The sequence below is a fragment of the Pseudophryne corroboree genome, chromosome 4 (assembly GCF_028390025.1).
Source record: "Pseudophryne corroboree isolate aPseCor3 chromosome 4, aPseCor3.hap2, whole genome shotgun sequence".
NCBI classification, from domain to species: domain Eukaryota; kingdom Metazoa; phylum Chordata; class Amphibia; order Anura; family Myobatrachidae; genus Pseudophryne; species Pseudophryne corroboree.
In genome coordinates this window covers 18,439,144-18,466,654 of record NC_086447.1, presented here as the reverse complement: position 1 = coordinate 18,466,654, position 27,511 = coordinate 18,439,144, and the positions used below count along the sequence as shown (strand labels likewise).

Here is a 27,511-nt window from a genome sequence, read left to right as displayed (position 1 = left end):
TTGACTCTTTTATTTTTACTTAAAGTACAATAACTTTTAACATTTTAATTTGTTTTAATAGTATATTGACAGCATTGTTTTCTTTCAGAAATCCACTTAATTTTCTTTACCCTATTACTGAAATGGTAATTGACATAAACAAGCTACATTGTCACCAGAAGAGCAATGCAAAATGTACAATTGATATTTCAAAATCATCTTTCCATATTGAATTTCAATGATGCATTGGGGCAACGATTTTGTGAGAAACATCTTCACCCTTAAAGAAAGATTATCTTAACTTCTAACCTGTGTGCTGATTAGATATCACCTGGTTTTCACATTAAACAGATTCCCACTTGAGAAAGCAGCAAGGATGCAGTGAGGTTTATGTTTCCTGGTGTCAACCTGTATTATTTCAGTGGACATTGTAATGAGGATGCATCTTGCTGCCTTTCCAATGAAGCAAGTTTTAATCAGTAATAGGTGAAAAACCATTCCTACAAAGGTGTTAATCAGAGACTTGGCTTTGTGGACACTTTTCAGAGAGCAAATGTGTTAGCATAAAAATAAAGCCATAAAATGGAGAGCTGATTAATCACTCAATTGGATTTCTCTGCCTGCATCATTTTTTTTCTCTGCAACCCCATGCTAAATTGTGCTTCCTGTTTTTTATAAAATGACTTAATCAAATCTGACTCTGATTGCATCAGAGAAGGCCAGGTACCCTACACTATAAGAGGTGGTTTGAAATTTTGACTTGTCTACTTAAAGATCACCAAAATTTGATCACAAGGTCAATTACGTCCCTGGGTGGGATTGAACCACCAACCTTTCGGTTAACAGCCGAATGCGCTAACCAATTGCGCCACAGAGACAGATTGCAAAAGCATGTGCTGACAAAGGCTAAAAAGCATTCATCTAGAAAGTTTCCTAGAAAAAGGTTAAAAAGGCAATAATCTGGAGAGTTTTGCAAGATTTTTCTTCCATTGACCAACGAAGAAACACATTGGTACTTTCACATGATGAGTGAGTACTTCAGGATCTCTGACACTTACATGAGCAGCAGAGTGGTGCAGTGGAAGCGTGCTGGGCCCATAACCGAGAAGTCGGTGGATCGAAACCATCCTCTGCTATGTGCACTTATTTTTTTGTTAATTAAATTCTTCCAAAACTGGAATTGATATTTTGACTCTTTTATTTTTACTTAAAGTACAATAACTTTTAACATTTTAATTTGTTTTAATAGTATATTGACAGCATTGTTTTCTTTCAGAAATCCACTTAATTTTCTTTACCCTATTACTGAAATGGTAATTGACAAAAACAAGCTACATTGTCACCAGAAGAGCAATGCAAAATGTACAATTGATATTTCAAAATCATCTTTCCAGCTTGAATTTCAATGATGCATTGGGGCAACGATTTTGTGAGAAACATCTTCACCCTTAAAGAAAGATTTTCTTAACTTCTTACCTGTGTGCTGATTAGATATCACCTGGTTTTCACATTAAACAGATTCCCACTTGAGAAAGCAGCAAGGATGCAGTGAGGTTTATGTTTCCTGGTGTCAACCTGTATTATTTCAGTGGACATTGTAATGAGGATGCATCTTGCTGCCTTTCCAATGAAGCAAGTTTTAATCAGTAATAGGTGAAAAACCATTCCTACAAAGGTGTTAATCAGAGACTTGGCTTTGTGGACACTTTTCAAAGAGCAAATGTGTTAGCATAAAAATAAAGCCATAAAATGGAGAGCTGATTAATCACTCAATTGGATTTCTCTGCCTGCATAATTTTTTTTCTCTGCAACCCCATGCTAAATTGTGCTTCCTGTTTTTTATAAAATGACTTAATCAAATCTGACTCTGATTGCATCAGAGAAGGCCAGGTACCCTACACTATAAGAGGTGGTTTGAAATTTTGACTTGTCTACTTAAAGATCACCAAAATTTGATCACACGGTCAATAACATCCCTGGGTGGGATTGAACCACCAACTTTTAGGTTAACAGCTGAATGCACTTACCGATTGCGCCACAGAGACAGCTTGCAAAAGCATGTACTGACAAAGGCTAAAAAGCATTCATCTAGAGAGTTTCCTAGAAAAAGGTTAAAAAGGCAATAATCTGGAGAGTTTTGCAAGATTTTTCTTCCATTGACCAACGAAGAAACACATTGGTACTTTCACATGATGAGTGAGTACTTCAGGATCTCTGACACTAACATGAGCAGCAGAGTGGCGCAGCGGAAGCGTGCTGGGCACATAACCCAGAGGTCGATGGATTGAAACCATCCTCTGCTATGTGCACTTATTTTTTTGTTAATTAAATTCTTCCAAAACTGGGATTGATATTTTGACTCTTTTATTTTTACTTAAAGTACAATAACTTTTAACATTTTAATTTGTTTTAATAGTATATTGACAGCATTGTTTTCTTTCAGAAATCCACTTAATTTTCTTTACCCTATTACTGAAATGGTAATTGACAAAAACAAGCTACATTGTCACCAGAAGAGCAATGCAAAATGTACAATTGATATTTCAAAATCATCTTTCCAGCTTGAATTTCAATGATGCATTGGGGCAAAGATTTTGTGAGAAACATCTTCACCCTTAAAGAAAGATTTTCTTAACTTCTTACCTGTGTGCTGATTAGATATCACCTGGTTTTCACATTAAACAGATTCCCACTTGAGAAAGCAGCAAAGATGCAGGGAGGTTTATGTTTCCTGGTGTCAACCTGTATTATTTCAGTGGATATTGTAATGAGGATGCATCTTGCTGCCTTTCCAATGAAGCAAGTTTTAATCAGTAATAGGTGAAAAACCATTCCTACAAAGGTGTTAATCAGAGACTTGGCTTTGTGGACACTTTTCAGAGAGCAAATGTATTAACATAAAAATAAAGCCATAAAATGGAGAGCTGATTAATCACTCAATTGGATTTCTCTGCCTGCATAATTTTTTTTCTCTGCAACCCCATGCTAAATTGTGCTTCCTGTTTTTTATAAAATGACTTAATCAAATCTGACTCTGATTGCATCAGAGAAGGCCAGGTACCCTACACTATAAGAGGTGGTTTGAAATTTTGACTTGTCTACTTAAAGATCACCAAAATTTGATCACAAGGTTAATTACGTCCCTGGGTGGGATTGAACCACCAACCTTTCGGTTAACAGCCGAACGTGCTAACCAATTGCACCACAGAGACAGCTTGCAAAAGCATGTACTGACAAAGGCTAAAAAGCATTCATCTAGAAAGTTTCCTAGAAAAAGGTTAAAAAGGCAATAATCTGGAGAGTTTTGCAAGATTTTTCTTCCATTGACCAACGAAGAAACACATTGGTACTTTCACATGATGAGTGAGTACTTCAGGATCTCTTACACTTACATGAGCAGCAGAGTGGCGCAGCGGAAGCATGCTGGACCCATAACCCAGAGGTCGATGGATCGAAACCATCCTCTGCTATGTGCACTTATTTTTTTGTTAATTAAATTCTTCCAAAACTGGGATTGATATTTTGACTCTTTTATTTTTACTTAAAGTACAATAACTTTTAACATTTTAATTTGTTTTAATAGTATATTGACAGCATTGTTTTCTTTCAGACATCCACTTAATTTTCTTTACCCTATTACTGAAATGGTAATTGACAAAAACAAGCTTCATTGTCACCAGAAGAGCAATGCAAAATGTACAATTGATATTTCAAAATCATCTTTCCAGCTTGAATTTCAATGATGCATTGGGGCAACGATTTTGTGAGAAACATCTTCACCCTTAAAGAAAGATTTTCTTAACTTCTTACCTGTGTGCTGATTAGATATCACCTGGTTTTCACATTAAACAGATTCCCACTTGAGAAAGCAGCAAGGATGCAGTGAGGTTTATGTTTCCTGGTGTCAACCTGTATTATTTCAGTGGACATTGTAATGAGGATGCATCTTGCTGCCTTTCCAATGAAGCAAGTTTTAATCAGTAATAGGTGAAAAAACATTCCTACAAAGGTGTTAATCAGAGACTTGGCTTTGTGGACACTTTTCAAAGAGCAAATGTGTTAGCATAAAAATAAAGCCATAAAATGGAGAGCTGATTAATCACTCAATTGGATTTCTCTGCCTGCATAATTTTTTTTTCTCTGCAACCCCATGCTAAATTGTGCTTCCTGTTTCTTATAAAATGACTTAATCAAATCTGACTGCATCAGAGAAGGCCAGGTACCCTACACTATAAGAGGTGGTTTGAAATTTTGACTTGTCTACTTAAAGATCACCACAATTTGATCACACGGTCAATAACATCCCTGGGTGGGATTGAACCACCAGCCTTTAGGTTAACAGCCGAATGCGCTTACCGACTGCGCCACAGAGACAGCTTGCAAAAGCATGTACTGACAAAGGCTAAAAAGCATTCATCTAGAAAGTTTCCTAGAAAAAGGTTAAAAAGGCAATAATCTGGAGAGTTTTGCTAGATTTTTCTTCCATTGACCAACGAAGAAACACATTGGTACTTTCACATGATGAGTGAGTACTTCAGGATCTCTGACACTAACATGAGCAGCAGAGTGGCGCAGCGGAAGCGTGCTGGGCCCATAACCTAAAGGTCGATGGATCGAAACCATCCTCTGCTATGTGCATTTGTTTTTTTGTTAATTAAATTCTTCCAAAACTGGGATTGATATTTTGACTCTTTTATTTTTACTTAAAGTACAATAACTTTTAACATTTTAATTTGTTTTAATAGTATATTGACAGCATTGTTTTCTTTCAGAAATCCACTTAATTTTCTTTACCCTATTACTGAAATGGTAATTGACAAAAACAAGCTACATTGTCACCAGAAGAGCAATGCAAAATGTACAATTGATATTTCAAAATCATCTTTCCAGCTTGAATTTCAATGATGCATTGGGGCAACGATTTTGTGAGAAACATCTTCACCCTTAAAGAAAGATTTTCTTAACTTCTTACCTGTGTGCTGATTAGATATCACCTGGTTTTCACATTAAACAGATTCCCACTTGAGAAAGCAGCAAGGATGCAGTGAGGTTTATGTTTCCTGGTGTCAACCTGTATTATTTCAGTGGACATTGAAATGAGGATGCATCTTGCTGCCTTTCCAATGAAGCAAGTTTTAATCAGTAATAGGTGAAAAACCATTCCTACAAAGGTATTAATCAGAGACTTGGCTTTGTGGACACTTTTCAGAGAGCAAATGTGTTAGCATAAAAATAAAGCCATAAAATGGAGAGCTGATTAATCACTCAATTGGATTTCTCTGCCTGCATAATTTTTTTTCTCTGCAACCCCATGCTAAATTGTGCTTCCTGTTTTTTATAAAATGACTTAATCAAATCTGACCCTGATTGCATTAGAGAAGGCCAGATACCCTACACTATAAGAGCTGGTTTGAAATTTTGACTTGTCTACTTAAAGATCACCAAAATTTGATCACACGGTCAATTACGTCCCTGGGTGGGTTTGAATCACCAACCTTTCGGTTAACAGCCAAACACGCTAACTGATTGCGCCACAGAGACAGCTTGCAAAAGCATGTACTGACAAAGGCTAAAAAGCATTCATCTAGAAAGTTTCCTAGAACAAGGTTAAAAAGGCAATAATCTGGAGTTTTGCAAGATTTTTCTTCCATTGACCAACGAAGAAACACATTGGTACTTCCACATGATGAGTGAGTACTTCAGGATCTCTTACGCTTACATGAGCAGCAGAGTGGCGTTACGGAAGTGTGCTGGGCCCAAACCCAGAGGTCGATGGATCGAAACCATCCTCTGCTATGTGCACTTACTTTTTTGTTAATTAAATTCTTCCAAAACTGGGATTGATATTTTGACTCTTTTATTTTTACTTAAACTACAATAATTTTTAACATTTTAATTTGTTTTAATAGTATATTGACAGCATTGTTTTCTTTCAGAAATCCACTTAATTTTCTTTACCCTATTACTGAAATGGTAATTGACAAAAACAAGCTACATTGTCACCAGAAGAGCAATGCAAAATGTACAATTGATATTTCAAAATCATCTTTCCAGCTTGAATTTCAATGATGCATTGGGGCAACGATTTTGTGAGAAACATCTTCACCCTTAAAGAAAGATTTTCTTAACTTCTTACCTGTGTGCTGATTAGATATCACCTGGTTTTCACATTAAACAGATTCCCACTTGAGAAAGCAGCAAGGATGCAGTGAGGTTTATGTTTCCTGGTGTCAACCTGTATTATTTCAGTGGACATTGTAATGAGGATGCATCTTGCTGCCTTTCCAATGAAGCAAGTTTTAATCAGTAATAGGTGAAAAACCATTCCTACAAAGGTGTTAATCAGAGACTTGGCTTTGTGGACACTTTTCAGAGAGCAAATGTGTTAGCATAAAAATAAAGCCATAAAATGGAGAGCTGATTAATCACTCAATTGGATTTCTCTACCTGCGTAATTTTTTTTCTCTGCAACCCCATGCTAAATTGTGCTTCCTGTTTTTTACAAAATGACTTAATCAAATCTGACTGCATCAGAGAAGGCCAGGTACCCTACACTATAAGAGGTGGATTGAAATTTTGACTTGTCTACTTAAAGATCACCAAAATTTGATCACAAGGTCAATTACGTTCCCAGGTGGGATTGAACCACCAACCTTTCGGTTAACAGCCGAATGCGCTAACCGATTGCGCCACAGAGAAAGCTTGCAAAAGCATGTACTGACAAAGGCTAAAAAGCATTCATCTAGAAAGTTTCCTAGAAAAAGGTTAAAAAGGCAATAATCTGGAGAGTTTTGCAAGATTTTTCTTCCATTGACCAACGAAGAAACACATTGGTACTTTCACATGATGAGTGAGTACTTCAGGATCTCTGACACTTACATAAGCAGCAGAGTGGCGCAGCGGAAGCGTGCTGGGCCCATAACCCAGAGGTCGGTGGATCGAAACCATCCTCTGCTATGTGCACTTATTTTTTTGTTAATTAAATTCTTCCAAAACTGGAATTGATATTTTGACTCTTTTATTTTTACTTAAAGTACAATAACTTTTAACATTTTAATTTGTTTTAATAGTATATTGACAGCATTGTTTTCTTTCAGAAATCCACTTAATTTTCTTTACCCTATTACTGAAATGGTAATTGACAAAAACAAGCTACATTGTCACCAGAAGAGCAATGCAAAATGTACAATTGATATTTCAAAATCATCTTTCCATCTTGAATTTCAATGATGTATTGGGGCAACGATTTTGTGAGAAACATCTTCACCCTTAAAGAAAGATTTTCTTAACTTCTTACCTGTGTGCTGATTAGATATCACCTGGTTTTCACATTAAACAGATTCCCACTTGAGAAAGCAGCAAGGATGCAGTGAGGTTTATGTTTCCTGGTGTCAACCTGTATTATTTCAGTGGACATTGTAATGAGGATGCATCTTGCTGCCTTTCCAATGAAGCAAGTTTTAATCAGTAATAGGTGAAAAACCATTCCTACAAAGGTGTTAATCAGAGACTTGGCTTTGTGGACACTTTTCAGAGAGCAAATGTGTTAGCATAAAAATAAAGCCATAAAATGGAGAGCTGATTAATCACTCAATTGGATTTCTCTGCCTGCATCATTTTTTTTCTCTGCAACCCCATGCTAAATTGTGCTTCCTGTTTTTATAAAATGACTTAATCAAATCTGACTCTGATTGCATCAGAGAAGGCCAGGTACCCTACACTATAAGAGGTGGTTTGAAATTTTGACTTGTCTACTTAAAGATCACCAAAATTTAATCACAAGGTCAATTACGTCCCCGGGAGGGATTGAACCACCAACCTTTCGGTTAACAGCCGAATGCGCTAACCGATTGCGCCACAGAGAAAGCTTGCAAAAGCATGTACTGACAAAGGCTAAAAAGCATTCATCTAGAAAGTTTCCTAGAAAAAGGTTAAAAAGGCAATAATCTGGAGAGTTTTGCAAGATATTTCTTCCATTGACCAACGAAGAAACACATTGGTACTTTCACATGATGAGTGAGTACTTCAGGATCTCTGACACTTACATGAGCAGCAGAGTGGCGCAGCGGAAGCGTGCTGGGCCCATAACCCAGAGGTCGGTGGATCGAAACCATCCTCTGCTATGTGCACTTATTTTTTTGTTAATTAAATTCTTCCAAAACTGGAATTGATATTTTGACTCTTTTATTTTTACTTAAAGTACAATAACTTTTAACATTTTAATTTGTTTTAATAGTATATTGACAGCATTGTTTTCTTTCAGAAATCCACTTTATTTTCTTTACCCTATTACTGAAATGGTAATTGACAAAAACAAGCTACATTGTCACCAGAAGAGCAATGCAAAATGTACAATTGATATTTCAAAATCATCTTTCCATCTTGAATTTCAATGATGCATTGGGGCAACGATTTTGTGAGAAACATCTTCACCCTTAAAGAAAGATTTTCTTAACTTCTTACCTGTGTGCTGATTAGATATCACCTGGTTTTCACATTAAACAGATTCCCACTTGAGAAAGCAGCAAGGATGCAGTGAGGTTTATGTTTCCTGGTGTCAACCTGTATTATTTCAGTGGACATTGTAATAAGGATGCATCTTGCTGCCTTTCCAATGAAGCAAGTTTTAATCAGTAATAGGTGAAAAACCATTCCTACAAAGGTGTTAATCAGAGACTTGGCTTTGTGGACACTTTTCAGAGAGCAAATGTGTTAGCATAAAAATAAAGCCATAAAATGGAGAGCTGATTAATCACTTAATTGGATTTCTCTGCCTGCATAATTTTTTTTCTCTGCAACCCCATGCTTAATTGTGCTTCCTGCTTTTTATAAAATGACTTAATCAAATCTGACTGCATCAGAGAAGGCCAGGTACCCTACACTATAAGAGGTGGTTTGAAATTTTAACTTGTCTACTTAAAGATCACCAAAATTTGATCACAAGGTCAATTACGTCCCCGGGTGAGATTGAACCACCAACCTTTCGGTTAACAGCCGAATGCGCTAACCGATTGCGCCACAGAGACAGCTTGCAAAAGCATGTACTGACAAAGGCTAAAAAGCATTCATCTAGAAAGTTTCCTAGAAAAAGGTTAAAAAGGCAATAATCTGGAGAGTTTTGCAAGATTTTTCTTCCATTGACCAAAGAAGAAACACATTGGTACTTTCACATGAGTGAGTACTTCAGGATCTCTGACACTTACATGAGCAGCAGAGTGGTGCAGCAGAAGCGTGCTGGGCCCATAACCCAGAGGTCGGTGGATTGAAACCATCCTCTGCTATGTGCACTTATTTTTTTGTTAATTAAATTCTTCCAAAACTGGAATTGATATTTTGACTCTTTTATTTTTACTTAAAGTACAATAACTTTTAACATTTTAATTTGTTTTAATAGTATATTGACAGCATTGTTTTCTTTCAGAAATCCACTTAATTTTCTTTACCCTATTACTGAAATGGTAATTGACAAAAACAAGCTACATTGTCACCAGAAGAGCAATGCAAAATGTACAATTGATATTTCAAAATCATCTTTCCATCTTGAATTTCAATGATGCATTGGGGCAACGATTTTGTGAGAAACATCTTCACCCTTAAAGAAAGATTTTCTTAACTTCTTACCTGTGTGCTGATTAGATATCACCTGGTTTTCACATTAAACAGATTCCCACTTGAGAAAGCAGCAAGGATGCAGTGAGGTTTATGTTTCCTGGTGTCAACCTGTATTATTTCAGTGGACATTGTAATGAGGATGCATCTTGCTGCCTTTCCAATGAAGCAAGTTTTAATCAGTAATAGGTGAAAAACCATTCCTACAAAGGTGTTAATCAGAGACTTGGCTTTGTGGACACTTTTCAGAGAGCAAATGTGTTAGCATAAAAATAAAGCCATAAAATGGAGAGCTGATTAATCACTCAATTGGATTTCTCTGCCTGCATAATTTTTTTTCTCTGCAACCCCATGCTAAATTGTGCTTCCTGTTTTTTATAAAATGACTTAATCAAATCTGACTCTGATTGCATCAGAAAAGGCTAGTGATGAGCGGATTCGGTTTTACTCGGTTTAACTCGGTTTTACTTGGTTCTCAAAACGGCATCTTATTGGCTCAGGGATGTCACGTGTTTTGGATAGCCAATAAGATGCCGTTTTGAGAACCGAGTAAAACCGAACCTCGCTCATCACTAGAAAAGGCCAGATACCCTACACTATAAGAGGTGGTTTGAAATTTTGACTTGTCTACTTAAAGATCACCAAAATTTGATCACACGGTCAATAACATCCCTGGTTGGGATTGAACCACCAACCTTTAGGTTAACAGCTGAATGCACTTACCGATTGCGCCACAGAGACAGCTTGCAAAAGCATGTACTGACAAAGGCTAAAAAGCATTCATCTAGAAAGTTTCCTAGAAAAAGGTTAAAAAGGCAATAATCTGGAGAGTTTTGCAAGATTTTTCTTCCATTGACCAACGAAGAAACACATTGGTACTTTCACATGATGAGTGAGATACTTCAGGATCTCTTACGCTTACATGAGCAGCAGAGTGGCGCAGCGGAAGCGTGCTGGGCCCTTAACCCAGCGGTCGATGGATCGAAACCATCCTCTGTTATGTGCACTTATTTTTTTGTTAATTAAATTCTTCCAAAACTGGGATTGATATTTTGACTCTTTTATTTTAACTTAAAGTACAATAACTTTTAACATTTTCATGTGTTTTAATAGTATATTGACAGCATTGTTTTCTTTCAGAAATCCACTTAATTTTCTTTACCCTATTACTGAAATGGTAATTGACAAAAACAAGCTCAATTGTCACCAGAAGAGCAATGCAAAATGTACAATTGATATTTCAAAATCATCTTTCCAGCTTGAATTTCAATGATGCATTGGGGCAACGATTTTGTGAGAAACATCTTCACCCTTAAAGAAAGATTTTCTTAACTTCTTACCTGTGTGCTGATTAGATATCACCTGGTTTTCACATTAAACAGATTCCCACTTGAGAAAGCAGCAAGGATGCAGTGAGGTTTATGTTTCCTGGTGTCAACCTGTATTATTTCAGTGGACATTGTAATGAGGATGCATCTTGCTGCCTTTCCAATGAAGCAAGTTTTAATCAGTAATAGGTGAAAAACCATTCCTACAAAGGTGTTAATCAGAGACTTGGCTTTGTGGACACTTTTCAGAGAGCAAATGTGTTAGCATAAAAATAAAGCCATAAAATGGAGAGCTGATTAATCACTCAATTGGATTTCTCTGCCTGCATAATTTTTTTTCTCTGCAACCCCATGCTAAATTGTGCTTCCTGTTTTTTATAAAATGACTGAATCAAATCTGACTCTGATTGCATCAGAGAAGGCCAGGTACCCTACACTATAGGAGGTGGTTTGAAATTTTGACTTGTCTACTTAAAGATCACCAAAATTTGATCACAAGGTCAATTACGTCCCTGGGTGGGATTGAACCACCAACCTTTCGGTTAACAGCCGAATGCGCTAACCGATTGCGCCACAGAGACAGCTTGCAAAAGCATGTACTGACAAAGGCTAAAAAGCATTCATCTAGAAAGTTTCCTAGAAAAAGGTTAAAAAGGCAATAATCTGGAGAGTTTTGAAAGATTTTTCTTCCATTGACCAACGAAGAAACACATTGGTACTTTCACATGATGAGTGAGTACTTCAGGATCTCTGACACTTACATGAGCAGCAGAGTGGCGCAGCAGAAGCGTGCTGGGCCCATAACCCAGAGGTCGGTGGATTGAAACCATCCTCTGCTATGTGCACTTATTTTTTTGTTAATTAAATTCTTCTAAAACTGGAATTGATATTTTGACTCTTTTATTTTTACTTAAAGTACAATAACTTTTAACATTTTAATTTGTTTTAATAGTATATTGACAGCATTGTTTTCTTTCAGAAATCCACTTAATTTTCTTTACCCTATTACTGAAATGGTAATTGACAAAAACAAGCTACATTGTCACCAGAAGAGCAATGCAAAATGTACAATTGATATTTCAAAATCATCTTTCCATCTTGAATTTCAATGATGCATTGGGGCAACGATTTTGTGAGAAACAATCTTCACCCTTAAAGAAAGATTTTCTTAACTTCTTACCTGTGTGCTGATTAGATATCACCTGGTTTTCACATTAAACAAATTCCCACTTGAGAAAGCAGCAAGGATGCAGTGAGGTTTATGTTTCCTGGTGTCAACCTGTATTATTTCAGTGGACATTGTAATGAGGATGCATCTTGCTGCCTTTCCAATGAAGCAAGTTTTAATCAGTAATAGGTGAAAAACCATTCCTACAAAGGTGTTAATCAGAGACTTGGCTTTGTGGACACTTTTCAGAGAGCAAATGTGTTAGCATAAAAATAAAGCCATAAAATGGAGAGCTGATTAATCACTCAATTGGATTTCTCTGCCTGCATAATTTTTTTTCTCTGCAACCCCATGCTAAATTGTGCTTCCTGTTTTTTATAAAATGACTTAATCAAATCTGACTGCATCAGAGAAGGCCAGGTACCCTACACTATAAGAGGTGGTTTGAAATTTTGACTTGTCTACTTAAAGATCACCAAAATTTGATCACAAGGTCAATTACGTCCCTGGGTGCGATTGAACCACCAACCTTTCGGTTAACAGCCGAATGCGCTAACCGATTGCGCCACAGAGACAGCTTGCAAAAGCATGTACTGACAAAGGCTAAAAAGCATTCATCTAGAAAGTTTCCTCGAAAAAGGTTAAAAAGGCAATAATCTGGAGAGTTTTGCAAGATTTTTCTTCCATTGACCAAAGACGAAACACATTGGTACTTTCACATAATGAGTGAGTACTTCAGGATCTCTGACACTTACATGAGCAGCAGAGTGGGGCAGCAGACGCGTGCTGGGCCCATAACCCAGAGGTCGGTGGATTGAAACCATCCTCTGCTATGTGCACTTATTTTTTTGTTAATTAAATTCTTCCAAAACTGGAATTGATATTTTGACTCTTTTATTTTTACTTAAAGTACAATAACTTTTAACATTTTAATTTGTTTTAATAGTATATTGACAGCATTGTTTTCTTTCAGAAATCCACTTAATTTTCTTTACCCTATTACTGAAATGGTAATTGACAAAAACAAGCTACATTGTCACCAGAAGAGCAATGCAAAATGTACAATTGATATTTCAAAATCATCTTTCCATCTTGAATTTCAATGATGCATTGGGGCAACGATTTTGTGAGAAACATCTTCACCCTTAAAGAAAGATTTTCTTAACTTCTTACCTGTGTGCTGATTAGATATCACCTGGTTTTCACATTAAACAGATTCCCACTTGAGAAAGCAGCAAGGATGCAGTGAGGTTTATGTTTCCTGGTGTCAACCTGTATTATTTCAGTGGACATTGTAATGAGGATGCATCTTGCTGCCTTTCCAATGAAGCAAGTTTTAATCAGTAATAGGTGAAAAACCATTCCTACAAAGGTGTTAATCAGAGACTTGGCTTTGTGGACACTTTTCAGAGAGCAAATGTGTTAGCATAAGAATAAAGCCATAAAATGGAGAGCTGATTAATCACTCAATTGGATTTCTCTGCCTGCATAATTTTTTTTCTCTGCAACCCCATGCTAAATTGTGCTTCCTGTTTTTTATAAAATGACTTAATCAAATATGACTGCATCAGAGAAGGCCAGGTACCCTACACTATAAGAGGTGGTTTGAAATTTTGACTTGTCTACTTAAAGATCACAAAAATTTGATCACAAGGTCAATTACGTCCCTGGGTGCGATTGAACCACCAACCTTTCGGTTAACAGCCGAATGCGCTAACCGATTGCGCCACAGAGACAGCTTGCAAAAGCATGTACTGACAAAGGCTAAAAAGCATTCATCTAGAAAGTTTCCTAGAAAAAGGTTAAAAAGGCAATAATCTGGAGAGTTTTGCAAGATTTTTCTTCCATTGACCAAAGAAGAAACACATTGGTACTTTCACATAATGAGTGAGTACTTCAGGATCTCTGACACTTACATGAGCAGCAGAGTGGGGCAGCAGAAGCGTGCTGGGCCCATAACCCAGAGGTCGGTGGATTGAAACCATCCTCTGCTATGTGCACTTATTTTTTTGTTAATTAAATTCTTCCAAAACTGGAATTGATATTTTGACTCTTTTATTTTTACTTAAAGTACAATAACTTTTAACATTTTAATTTGTTTTAATAGTATATTGACAGCATTGTTTTCTTTCAGAAATCCACTTAATTTTCTTTACCCTATTACTGAAATGGTAATTGACAAAAACAAGCTACATTGTCACCAGAAGAGCAATGCAAAATGTACAATTGATATTTCAAAATCATCTTTCCAGCTTGAATTTCAATGATGCATTGGGGCAACGATTTTGTGAGAAACATCTTCACCCTTAAAGAAAGATTTTCTTAACTTCTTACCTGTGTGCTGATTAGATATCACCTGGTTTTCACATTAAACAGATTCCCACTTGAGAAAGCAGCAAGGATGCAGTGAGGTTTATGTTTCCTGGTGTCAACCTGTATTATTTCAGTGGACATTGTAATGAGGATGCATCTTGCTGCCTTTCCAATGAAGCAAGTTTTAATCAGTAATAGGTGAAAAACCATTCCTACAAAGGTGTTAATCAGAGACTTGGCTTTGTGGACACTTTTCAAAGAGCAAATGTGTTAGCATAAAAATAAAGCCATAAAATGGAGAGCTGATTAATCACTCAATTGGATTTCTCTGCCTGCATAATTTTTTTTCTCTGCAACCCCATGCTAAATTGTGCTTCCTGTTTTTTATAAAATGACTTAATCAAATCTGACTCTGATTGCATCAGAGAAGGCCAGGTACCCTACACTATAAGAGGTGGTTTGAAATTTTGACTTGTCTACTTAAAGATCACCAAAATTTGATCACACGGTCAATAACATCCCTGGGTGGGATTGAACCACCAACTTTTAGGTTAACAGCTGAATGCACTTACCGATTGCGCCACAGAGACAGCTTGCAAAAGCATGTACTGACAAAGGCTAAAAAGCATTCATCTAGAGAGTTTCCTAGAAAAAGGTTAAAAAGGCAATAATCTGGAGAGTTTTGCAAGATTTTTCTTCCATTGACCAACGAAGAAACACATTGGTACTTTCACATGATGAGTGAGTACTTCAGGATCTCTGACACTAACATGAGCAGCAGAGTGGCGCAGCGGAAGCGTGCTGGGCACATAACCCAGAGGTCGATGGATTGAAACCATCCTCTGCTATGTGCACTTATTTTTTTGTTAATTAAATTCTTCCAAAACTGGGATTGATATTTTGACTCTTTTATTTTTACTTAAAGTACAATAACTTTTAACATTTTAATTTGTTTTAATAGTATATTGACAGCATTGTTTTCTTTCAGAAATCCACTTAATTTTCTTTACCCTATTACTGAAATGGTAATTGACAAAAACAAGCTACATTGTCACCAGAAGAGCAATGCAAAATGTACAATTGATATTTCAAAATCATCTTTCCAGCTTGAATTTCAATGATGCATTGGGGCAAAGATTTTGTGAGAAACATCTTCACCCTTAAAGAAAGATTTTCTTAACTTCTTACCTGTGTGCTGATTAGATATCACCTGGTTTTCACATTAAACAGATTCCCACTTGAGAAAGCAGCAAAGATGCAGGGAGGTTTATGTTTCCTGGTGTCAACCTGTATTATTTCAGTGGATATTGTAATGAGGATGCATCTTGCTGCCTTTCCAATGAAGCAAGTTTTAATCAGTAATAGGTGAAAAACCATTCCTACAAAGGTGTTAATCAGAGACTTGGCTTTGTGGACACTTTTCAGAGAGCAAATGTATTAACATAAAAATAAAGCCATAAAATGGAGAGCTGATTAATCACTCAATTGGATTTCTCTGCCTGCATAATTTTTTTTCTCTGCAACCCCATGCTAAATTGTGCTTCCTGTTTTTTATAAAATGACTTAATCAAATCTGACTCTGATTGCATCAGAGAAGGCCAGGTACCCTACACTATAAGAGGTGGTTTGAAATTTTGACTTGTCTACTTAAAGATCACCAAAATTTGATCACAAGGTTAATTACGTCCCTGGGTGGGATTGAACCACCAACCTTTCGGTTAACAGCCGAACGTGCTAACCAATTGCACCACAGAGACAGCTTGCAAAAGCATGTACTGACAAAGGCTAAAAAGCATTCATCTAGAAAGTTTCCTAGAAAAAGGTTAAAAAGGCAATAATCTGGAGAGTTTTGCAAGATTTTTCTTCCATTGACCAACGAAGAAACACATTGGTACTTTCACATGATGAGTGAGTACTTCAGGATCTCTTACACTTACATGAGCAGCAGAGTGGCGCAGCGGAAGCATGCTGGACCCATAACCCAGAGGTCGATGGATCGAAACCATCCTCTGCTATGTGCACTTATTTTTTTGTTAATTAAATTCTTCCAAAACTGGGATTGATATTTTGACTCTTTTATTTTTACTTAAAGTACAATAACTTTTAACATTTTAATTTGTTTTAATAGTATATTGACAGCATTGTTTTCTTTCAGACATCCACTTAATTTTCTTTACCCTATTACTGAAATGGTAATTGACAAAAACAAGCTTCATTGTCACCAGAAGAGCAATGCAAAATGTACAATTGATATTTCAAAATCATCTTTCCAGCTTGAATTTCAATGATGCATTGGGGCAACGATTTTGTGAGAAACATCTTCACCCTTAAAGAAAGATTTTCTTAACTTCTTACCTGTGTGCTGATTAGATATCACCTGGTTTTCACATTAAACAGATTCCCACTTGAGAAAGCAGCAAGGATGCAGTGAGGTTTATGTTTCCTGGTGTCAACCTGTATTATTTCAGTGGACATTGTAATGAGGATGCATCTTGCTGCCTTTCCAATGAAGCAAGTTTTAATCAGTAATAGGTGAAAAAACATTCCTACAAAGGTGTTAATCAGAGACTTGGCTTTGTGGACACTTTTCAAAGAGCAAATGTGTTAGCATAAAAATAAAGCCATAAAATGGAGAGCTGATTAATCACTCAATTGGATTTCTCTGCCTGCATAATTTTTTTTTCTCTGCAACCCCATGCTAAATTGTGCTTCCTGTTTCTTATAAAATGACTTAATCAAATCTGACTGCATCAGAGAAGGCCAGGTACCCTACACTATAAGAGGTGGTTTGAAATTTTGACTTGTCTACTTAAAGATCACCACAATTTGATCACACGGTCAATAACATCCCTGGGTGGGATTGAACCACCAGCCTTTAGGTTAACAGCCGAATGCGCTTACCGACTGCGCCACAGAGACAGCTTGCAAAAGCATGTACTGACAAAGGCTAAAAAGCATTCATCTAGAAAGTTTCCTAGAAAAAGGTTAAAAAGGCAATAATCTGGAGAGTTTTGCTAGATTTTTCTTCCATTGACCAACGAAGAAACACATTGGTACTTTCACATGATGAGTGAGTACTTCAGGATCTCTGACACTAACATGAGCAGCAGAGTGGCGCAGCGGAAGCGTGCTGGGCCCATAACCTAAAGGTCGATGGATCGAAACCATCCTCTGCTATGTGCATTTGTTTTTTTGTTAATTAAATTCTTCCAAAACTGGGATTGATATTTTGACTCTTTTATTTTTACTTAAAGTACAATAACTTTTAACATTTTAATTTGTTTTAATAGTATATTGACAGCATTGTTTTCTTTCAGAAATCCACTTAATTTTCTTTACCCTATTACTGAAATGGTAATTGACAAAAACAAGCTACATTGTCACCAGAAGAGCAATGCAAAATGTACAATTGATATTTCAAAATCATCTTTCCAGCTTGAATTTCAATGATGCATTGGGGCAACGATTTTGTGAGAAACATCTTCACCCTTAAAGAAAGATTTTCTTAACTTCTTACCTGTGTGCTGATTAGATATCACCTGGTTTTCACATTAAACAGATTCCCACTTGAGAAAGCAGCAAGGATGCAGTGAGGTTTATGTTTCCTGGTGTCAACCTGTATTATTTCAGTGGACATTGAAATGAGGATGCATCTTGCTGCCTTTCCAATGAAGCAAGTTTTAATCAGTAATAGGTGAAAAACCATTCCTACAAAGGTATTAATCAGAGACTTGGCTTTGTGGACACTTTTCAGAGAGCAAATGTGTTAGCATAAAAATAAAGCCATAAAATGGAGAGCTGATTAATCACTCAATTGGATTTCTCTGCCTGCATAATTTTTTTTCTCTGCAACCCCATGCTAAATTGTGCTTCCTGTTTTTTATAAAATGACTTAATCAAATCTGACCCTGATTGCATTAGAGAAGGCCAGATACCCTACACTATAAGAGCTGGTTTGAAATTTTGACTTGTCTACTTAAAGATCACCAAAATTTGATCACACGGTCAATTACGTCCCTGGGTGGGTTTGAATCACCAACCTTTCGGTTAACAGCCAAACACGCTAACTGATTGCGCCACAGAGACAGCTTGCAAAAGCATGTACTGACAAAGGCTAAAAAGCATTCATCTAGAAAGTTTCCTAGAACAAGGTTAAAAAGGCAATAATCTGGAGTTTTGCAAGATTTTTCTTCCATTGACCAACGAAGAAACACATTGGTACTTCCACATGATGAGTGAGTACTTCAGGATCTCTTACGCTTACATGAGCAGCAGAGTGGCGTTACGGAAGTGTGCTGGGCCCAAACCCAGAGGTCGATGGATCGAAACCATCCTCTGCTATGTGCACTTACTTTTTTGTTAATTAAATTCTTCCAAAACTGGGATTGATATTTTGACTCTTTTATTTTTACTTAAACTACAATAATTTTTAACATTTTAATTTGTTTTAATAGTATATTGACAGCATTGTTTTCTTTCAGAAATCCACTTAATTTTCTTTACCCTATTACTGAAATGGTAATTGACAAAAACAAGCTACATTGTCACCAGAAGAGCAATGCAAAATGTACAATTGATATTTCAAAATCATCTTTCCAGCTTGAATTTCAATGATGCATTGGGGCAACGATTTTGTGAGAAACATCTTCACCCTTAAAGAAAGATTTTCTTAACTTCTTACCTGTGTGCTGATTAGATATCACCTGGTTTTCACATTAAACAGATTCCCACTTGAGAAAGCAGCAAGGATGCAGTGAGGTTTATGTTTCCTGGTGTCAACCTGTATTATTTCAGTGGACATTGTAATGAGGATGCATCTTGCTGCCTTTCCAATGAAGCAAGTTTTAATCAGTAATAGGTGAAAAACCATTCCTACAAAGGTGTTAATCAGAGACTTGGCTTTGTGGACACTTTTCAGAGAGCAAATGTGTTAGCATAAAAATAAAGCCATAAAATGGAGAGCTGATTAATCACTCAATTGGATTTCTCTACCTGCGTAATTTTTTTTCTCTGCAACCCCATGCTAAATTGTGCTTCCTGTTTTTTACAAAATGACTTAATCAAATCTGACTGCATCAGAGAAGGCCAGGTACCCTACACTATAAGAGGTGGATTGAAATTTTGACTTGTCTACTTAAAGATCACCAAAATTTGATCACAAGGTCAATTACGTTCCCAGGTGGGATTGAACCACCAACCTTTCGGTTAACAGCCGAATGCGCTAACCGATTGCGCCACAGAGAAAGCTTGCAAAAGCATGTACTGACAAAGGCTAAAAAGCATTCATCTAGAAAGTTTCCTAGAAAAAGGTTAAAAAGGCAATAATCTGGAGAGTTTTGCAAGATTTTTCTTCCATTGACCAACGAAGAAACACATTGGTACTTTCACATGATGAGTGAGTACTTCAGGATCTCTGACACTTACATAAGCAGCAGAGTGGCGCAGCGGAAGCGTGCTGGGCCCATAACCCAGAGGTCGGTGGATCGAAACCATCCTCTGCTATGTGCACTTATTTTTTTGTTAATTAAATTCTTCCAAAACTGGAATTGATATTTTGACTCTTTTATTTTTACTTAAAGTACAATAACTTTTAACATTTTAATTTGTTTTAATAGTATATTGACAGCATTGTTTTCTTTCAGAAATCCACTTAATTTTCTTTACCCTATTACTGAAATGGTAATTGACAAAAACAAGCTACATTGTCACCAGAAGAGCAATGCAAAATGTACAATTGATATTTCAAAATCATCTTTCCATCTTGAATTTCAATGATGTATTGGGGCAACGATTTTGTGAGAAACATCTTCACCCTTAAAGAAAGATTTTCTTAACTTCTTACCTGTGTGCTGATTAGATATCACCTGGTTTTCACATTAAACAGATTCCCACTTGAGAAAGCAGCAAGGATGCAGTGAGGTTTATGTTTCCTGGTGTCAACCTGTATTATTTCAGTGGACATTGTAATGAGGATGCATCTTGCTGCCTTTCCAATGAAGCAAGTTTTAATCAGTAATAGGTGAAAAACCATTCCTACAAAGGTGTTAATCAGAGACTTGGCTTTGTGGACACTTTTCAGAGAGCAAATGTGTTAGCATAAAAATAAAGCCATAAAATGGAGAGCTGATTAATCACTCAATTGGATTTCTCTGCCTGCATCATTTTTTTTCTCTGCAACCCCATGCTAAATTGTGCTTCCTGTTTTTATAAAATGACTTAATCAAATCTGACTCTGATTGCATCAGAGAAGGCCAGGTACCCTACACTATAAGAGGTGGTTTGAAATTTTGACTTGTCTACTTAAAGATCACCAAAATTTAATCACAAGGTCAATTACGTCCCCGGGAGGGATTGAACCACCAACCTTTCGGTTAACAGCCGAATGCGCTAACCGATTGCGCCACAGAGAAAGCTTGCAAAAGCATGTACTGACAAAGGCTAAAAAGCATTCATCTAGAAAGTTTCCTAGAAAAAGGTTAAAAAGGCAATAATCTGGAGAGTTTTGCAAGATATTTCTTCCATTGACCAACGAAGAAACACATTGGTACTTTCACATGATGAGTGAGTACTTCAGGATCTCTGACACTTACATGAGCAGCAGAGTGGCGCAGCGGAAGCGTGCTGGGCCCATAACCCAGAGGTCGGTGGATCGAAACCATCCTCTGCTATGTGCACTTATTTTTTTGTTAATTAAATTCTTCCAAAACTGGAATTGATATTTTGACTCTTTTATTTTTACTTAAAGTACAATAACTTTTAACATTTTAATTTGTTTTAATAGTATATTGACAGCATTGTTTTCTTTCAGAAATCCACTTTATTTTCTTTACCCTATTACTGAAATGGTAATTGACAAAAACAAGCTACATTGTCACCAGAAGAGCAATGCAAAATGTACAATTGATATTTCAAAATCATCTTTCCATCTTGAATTTCAATGATGCATTGGGGCAACGATTTTGTGAGAAACATCTTCACCCTTAAAGAAAGATTTTCTTAACTTCTTACCTGTGTGCTGATTAGATATCACCTGGTTTTCACATTAAACAGATTCCCACTTGAGAAAGCAGCAAGGATGCAGTGAGGTTTATGTTTCCTGGTGTCAACCTGTATTATTTCAGTGGACATTGTAATAAGGATGCATCTTGCTGCCTTTCCAATGAAGCAAGTTTTAATCAGTAATAGGTGAAAAACCATTCCTACAAAGGTGTTAATCAGAGACTTGGCTTTGTGGACACTTTTCAGAGAGCAAATGTGTTAGCATAAAAATAAAGCCATAAAATGGAGAGCTGATTAATCACTTAATTGGATTTCTCTGCCTGCATAATTTTTTTTCTCTGCAACCCCATGCTTAATTGTGCTTCCTGCTTTTTATAAAATGACTTAATCAAATCTGACTGCATCAGAGAAGGCCAGGTACCCTACACTATAAGAGGTGGTTTGAAATTTTAACTTGTCTACTTAAAGATCACCAAAATTTGATCACAAGGTCAATTACGTCCCCGGGTGAGATTGAACCACCAACCTTTCGGTTAACAGCCGAATGCGCTAACCGATTGCGCCACAGAGACAGCTTGCAAAAGCATGTACTGACAAAGGCTAAAAAGCATTCATCTAGAAAGTTTCCTAGAAAAAGGTTAAAAAGGCAATAATCTGGAGAGTTTTGCAAGATTTTTCTTCCATTGACCAAAGAAGAAACACATTGGTACTTTCACATGAGTGAGTACTTCAGGATCTCTGACACTTACATGAGCAGCAGAGTGGTGCAGCAGAAGCGTGCTGGGCCCATAACCCAGAGGTCGGTGGATTGAAACCATCCTCTGCTATGTGCACTTATTTTTTTGTTAATTAAATTCTTCCAAAACTGGAATTGATATTTTGACTCTTTTATTTTTACTTAAAGTACAATAACTTTTAACATTTTAATTTGTTTTAATAGTATATTGACAGCATTGTTTTCTTTCAGAAATCCACTTAATTTTCTTTACCCTATTACTGAAATGGTAATTGACAAAAACAAGCTACATTGTCACCAGAAGAGCAATGCAAAATGTACAATTGATATTTCAAAATCATCTTTCCATCTTGAATTTCAATGATGCATTGGGGCAACGATTTTGTGAGAAACATCTTCACCCTTAAAGAAAGATTTTCTTAACTTCTTACCTGTGTGCTGATTAGATATCACCTGGTTTTCACATTAAACAGATTCCCACTTGAGAAAGCAGCAAGGATGCAGTGAGGTTTATGTTTCCTGGTGTCAACCTGTATTATTTCAGTGGACATTGTAATGAGGATGCATCTTGCTGCCTTTCCAATGAAGCAAGTTTTAATCAGTAATAGGTGAAAAACCATTCCTACAAAGGTGTTAATCAGAGACTTGGCTTTGTGGACACTTTTCAGAGAGCAAATGTGTTAGCATAAAAATAAAGCCATAAAATGGAGAGCTGATTAATCACTCAATTGGATTTCTCTGCCTGCATAATTTTTTTTCTCTGCAACCCCATGCTAAATTGTGCTTCCTGTTTTTTATAAAATGACTTAATCAAATCTGACTCTGATTGCATCAGAAAAGGCTAGTGATGAGCGGATTCGGTTTTACTCGGTTTAACTCGGTTTTACTTGGTTCTCAAAACGGCATCTTATTGGCTCAGGGATGTCACGTGTTTTGGATAGCCAATAAGATGCCGTTTTGAGAACCGAGTAAAACCGAACCTCGCTCATCACTAGAAAAGGCCAGATACCCTACACTATAAGAGGTGGTTTGAAATTTTGACTTGTCTACTTAAAGATCACCAAAATTTGATCACACGGTCAATAACATCCCTGGTTGGGATTGAACCACCAACCTTTAGGTTAACAGCTGAATGCACTTACCGATTGCGCCACAGAGACAGCTTGCAAAAGCATGTACTGACAAAGGCTAAAAAGCATTCATCTAGAAAGTTTCCTAGAAAAAGGTTAAAAAGGCAATAATCTGGAGAGTTTTGCAAGATTTTTCTTCCATTGACCAACGAAGAAACACATTGGTACTTTCACATGATGAGTGAGATACTTCAGGATCTCTTACGCTTACATGAGCAGCAGAGTGGCGCAGCGGAAGCGTGCTGGGCCCTTAACCCAGCGGTCGATGGATCGAAACCATCCTCTGTTATGTGCACTTATTTTTTTGTTAATTAAATTCTTCCAAAACTGGGATTGATATTTTGACTCTTTTATTTTAACTTAAAGTACAATAACTTTTAACATTTTCATGTGTTTTAATAGTATATTGACAGCATTGTTTTCTTTCAGAAATCCACTTAATTTTCTTTACCCTATTACTGAAATGGTAATTGACAAAAACAAGCTCAATTGTCACCAGAAGAGCAATGCAAAATGTACAATTGATATTTCAAAATCATCTTTCCAGCTTGAATTTCAATGATGCATTGGGGCAACGATTTTGTGAGAAACATCTTCACCCTTAAAGAAAGATTTTCTTAACTTCTTACCTGTGTGCTGATTAGATATCACCTGGTTTTCACATTAAACAGATTCCCACTTGAGAAAGCAGCAAGGATGCAGTGAGGTTTATGTTTCCTGGTGTCAACCTGTATTATTTCAGTGGACATTGTAATGAGGATGCATCTTGCTGCCTTTCCAATGAAGCAAGTTTTAATCAGTAATAGGTGAAAAACCATTCCTACAAAGGTGTTAATCAGAGACTTGGCTTTGTGGACACTTTTCAGAGAGCAAATGTGTTAGCATAAAAATAAAGCCATAAAATGGAGAGCTGATTAATCACTCAATTGGATTTCTCTGCCTGCATAATTTTTTTTCTCTGCAACCCCATGCTAAATTGTGCTTCCTGTTTTTTATAAAATGACTGAATCAAATCTGACTCTGATTGCATCAGAGAAGGCCAGGTACCCTACACTATAGGAGGTGGTTTGAAATTTTGACTTGTCTACTTAAAGATCACCAAAATTTGATCACAAGGTCAATTACGTCCCTGGGTGGGATTGAACCACCAACCTTTCGGTTAACAGCCGAATGCGCTAACCGATTGCGCCACAGAGACAGCTTGCAAAAGCATGTACTGACAAAGGCTAAAAAGCATTCATCTAGAAAGTTTCCTAGAAAAAGGTTAAAAAGGCAATAATCTGGAGAGTTTTGAAAGATTTTTCTTCCATTGACCAACGAAGAAACACATTGGTACTTTCACATGATGAGTGAGTACTTCAGGATCTCTGACACTTACATGAGCAGCAGAGTGGCGCAGCAGAAGCGTGCTGGGCCCATAACCCAGAGGTCGGTGGATTGAAACCATCCTCTGCTATGTGCACTTATTTTTTTGTTAATTAAATTCTTCTAAAACTGGAATTGATATTTTGACTCTTTTATTTTTACTTAAAGTACAATAACTTTTAACATTTTAATTTGTTTTAATAGTATATTGACAGCATTGTTTTCTTTCAGAAATCCACTTAATTTTCTTTACCCTATTACTGAAATGGTAATTGACAAAAACAAGCTACATTGTCACCAGAAGAGCAATGCAAAATGTACAATTGATATTTCAAAATCATCTTTCCATCTTGAATTTCAATGATGCATTGGGGCAACGATTTTGTGAGAAACAATCTTCACCCTTAAAGAAAGATTTTCTTAACTTCTTACCTGTGTGCTGATTAGATATCACCTGGTTTTCACATTAAACAAATTCCCACTTGAGAAAGCAGCAAGGATGCAGTGAGGTTTATGTTTCCTGGTGTCAACCTGTATTATTTCAGTGGACATTGTAATGAGGATGCATCTTGCTGCCTTTCCAATGAAGCAAGTTTTAATCAGTAATAGGTGAAAAACCATTCCTACAAAGGTGTTAATCAGAGACTTGGCTTTGTGGACACTTTTCAGAGAGCAAATGTGTTAGCATAAAAATAAAGCCATAAAATGGAGAGCTGATTAATCACTCAATTGGATTTCTCTGCCTGCATAATTTTTTTTCTCTGCAACCCCATGCTAAATTGTGCTTCCTGTTTTTTATAAAATGACTTAATCAAATCTGACTGCATCAGAGAAGGCCAGGTACCCTACACTATAAGAGGTGGTTTGAAATTTTGACTTGTCTACTTAAAGATCACCAAAATTTGATCACAAGGTCAATTACGTCCCTGGGTGCGATTGAACCACCAACCTTTCGGTTAACAGCCGAATGCGCTAACCGATTGCGCCACAGAGACAGCTTGCAAAAGCATGTACTGACAAAGGCTAAAAAGCATTCATCTAGAAAGTTTCCTCGAAAAAGGTTAAAAAGGCAATAATCTGGAGAGTTTTGCAAGATTTTTCTTCCATTGACCAAAGACGAAACACATTGGTACTTTCACATAATGAGTGAGTACTTCAGGATCTCTGACACTTACATGAGCAGCAGAGTGGGGCAGCAGACGCGTGCTGGGCCCATAACCCAGAGGTCGGTGGATTGAAACCATCCTCTGCTATGTGCACTTATTTTTTTGTTAATTAAATTCTTCCAAAACTGGAATTGATATTTTGACTCTTTTATTTTTACTTAAAGTACAATAACTTTTAACATTTTAATTTGTTTTAATAGTATATTGACAGCATTGTTTTCTTTCAGAAATCCACTTAATTTTCTTTACCCTATTACTGAAATGGTAATTGACAAAAACAAGCTACATTGTCACCAGAAGAGCAATGCAAAATGTACAATTGATATTTCAAAATCATCTTTCCATCTTGAATTTCAATGATGCATTGGGGCAACGATTTTGTGAGAAACATCTTCACCCTTAAAGAAAGATTTTCTTAACTTCTTACCTGTGTGCTGATTAGATATCACCTGGTTTTCACATTAAACAGATTCCCACTTGAGAAAGCAGCAAGGATGCAGTGAGGTTTATGTTTCCTGGTGTCAACCTGTATTATTTCAGTGGACATTGTAATGAGGATGCATCTTGCTGCCTTTCCAATGAAGCAAGTTTTAATCAGTAATAGGTGAAAAACCATTCCTACAAAGGTGTTAATCAGAGACTTGGCTTTGTGGACACTTTTCAGAGAGCAAATGTGTTAGCATAAGAATAAAGCCATAAAATGGAGAGCTGATTAATCACTCAATTGGATTTCTCTGCCTGCATAATTTTTTTTCTCTGCAACCCCATGCTAAATTGTGCTTCCTGTTTTTTATAAAATGACTTAATCAAATATGACTGCATCAGAGAAGGCCAGGTACCCTACACTATAAGAGGTGGTTTGAAATTTTGACTTGTCTACTTAAAGATCACAAAAATTTGATCACAAGGTCAATTACGTCCCTGGGTGCGATTGAACCACCAACCTTTCGGTTAACAGCCGAATGCGCTAACCGATTGCGCCACAGAGACAGCTTGCAAAAGCATGTACTGACAAAGGCTAAAAAGCATTCATCTAGAAAGTTTCCTAGAAAAAGGTTAAAAAGGCAATAATCTGGAGAGTTTTGCAAGATTTTTCTTCCATTGACCAAAGAAGAAACACATTGGTACTTTCACATAATGAGTGAGTACTTCAGGATCTCTGACACTTACATGAGCAGCAGAGTGGGGCAGCAGAAGCGTGCTGGGCCCATAACCCAGAGGTCGGTGGATTGAAACCATCCTCTGCTATGTGCACTTATTTTTTTGTTAATTAAATTCTTCCAAAACTGGAATTGATATTTTGACTCTTTTATTTTTACTTAAAGTACAATAACTTTTAACATTTTAATTTGTTTTAATAGTATATTGACAGCATTGTTTTCTTTCAGAAATCCACTTAATTTTCTTTACCCTATTACTGAAATGGTAATTGACAAAAACAAGCTACATTGTCACCAGAAGAGCAATGCAAAATGTACAATTGATATTTCAAAATCATCTTTCCATCTTGAATTTCAATGATGCATTGGGGCAACGATTTTGTGAGAAACATCTTCACCCTTAAAGAAAGATTTTCTTAACTTCTTACCTGTGTGCTGATTAGATATCACCTGGTTTTCACATTAAACAGATTCCCACTTGAGAAAGCAGCAAGGATGCAGTGAGGTTTATGTTTCCTGGTGTCAACCTGTATTATTTCAGTGGACATTGTAATGAGG

At 36.7% G+C, this 27,511-nt stretch overlaps 13 non-coding genes across 13 annotated transcripts; 4 read left to right on the top strand and 9 right to left on the bottom strand.

Moving 5' to 3' along the window:
* Positions 1-783: 783 nt before the first annotated feature.
* On the bottom strand, positions 784-857 carry TRNAN-GUU (transfer RNA asparagine (anticodon GUU)). Its single transcript has one exon. It is a non-coding gene; the product is annotated as a tRNA-Asn (tRNA).
* A 2,260-nt stretch (positions 858-3,117) lies between these two features.
* Positions 3,118-3,191, bottom strand: TRNAN-GUU (transfer RNA asparagine (anticodon GUU)). The gene has a single exon. It is a non-coding gene; the product is annotated as a tRNA-Asn (tRNA).
* A 3,673-nt stretch (positions 3,192-6,864) lies between these two features.
* On the top strand, positions 6,865-6,936 carry TRNAM-CAU (transfer RNA methionine (anticodon CAU)). The gene has a single exon. It is a non-coding gene; the product is annotated as a tRNA-Met (tRNA).
* A 1,094-nt stretch (positions 6,937-8,030) lies between these two features.
* TRNAM-CAU (transfer RNA methionine (anticodon CAU)) lies at positions 8,031-8,102 on the top strand. Its single transcript has one exon. It is a non-coding gene; the product is annotated as a tRNA-Met (tRNA).
* A 3,321-nt stretch (positions 8,103-11,423) lies between these two features.
* Positions 11,424-11,497, bottom strand: TRNAN-GUU (transfer RNA asparagine (anticodon GUU)). The gene has a single exon. It is a non-coding gene; the product is annotated as a tRNA-Asn (tRNA).
* A 1,088-nt stretch (positions 11,498-12,585) lies between these two features.
* On the bottom strand, positions 12,586-12,659 carry TRNAN-GUU (transfer RNA asparagine (anticodon GUU)). Its single transcript has one exon. It is a non-coding gene; the product is annotated as a tRNA-Asn (tRNA).
* Positions 12,660-13,746: 1,087 nt separating this feature from the next.
* TRNAN-GUU (transfer RNA asparagine (anticodon GUU)) lies at positions 13,747-13,820 on the bottom strand. Its single transcript has one exon. It is a non-coding gene; the product is annotated as a tRNA-Asn (tRNA).
* A 2,260-nt stretch (positions 13,821-16,080) lies between these two features.
* On the bottom strand, positions 16,081-16,154 carry TRNAN-GUU (transfer RNA asparagine (anticodon GUU)). Its single transcript has one exon. It is a non-coding gene; the product is annotated as a tRNA-Asn (tRNA).
* Positions 16,155-19,827: 3,673 nt separating this feature from the next.
* TRNAM-CAU (transfer RNA methionine (anticodon CAU)) lies at positions 19,828-19,899 on the top strand. The gene has a single exon. It is a non-coding gene; the product is annotated as a tRNA-Met (tRNA).
* Positions 19,900-20,993: 1,094 nt separating this feature from the next.
* TRNAM-CAU (transfer RNA methionine (anticodon CAU)) lies at positions 20,994-21,065 on the top strand. The gene has a single exon. It is a non-coding gene; the product is annotated as a tRNA-Met (tRNA).
* A 3,321-nt stretch (positions 21,066-24,386) lies between these two features.
* Positions 24,387-24,460, bottom strand: TRNAN-GUU (transfer RNA asparagine (anticodon GUU)). Its single transcript has one exon. It is a non-coding gene; the product is annotated as a tRNA-Asn (tRNA).
* A 1,088-nt stretch (positions 24,461-25,548) lies between these two features.
* TRNAN-GUU (transfer RNA asparagine (anticodon GUU)) lies at positions 25,549-25,622 on the bottom strand. Its single transcript has one exon. It is a non-coding gene; the product is annotated as a tRNA-Asn (tRNA).
* A 1,087-nt stretch (positions 25,623-26,709) lies between these two features.
* TRNAN-GUU (transfer RNA asparagine (anticodon GUU)) lies at positions 26,710-26,783 on the bottom strand. The gene has a single exon. It is a non-coding gene; the product is annotated as a tRNA-Asn (tRNA).
* Between the last annotated feature and the right edge of the window lie 728 nt (positions 26,784-27,511).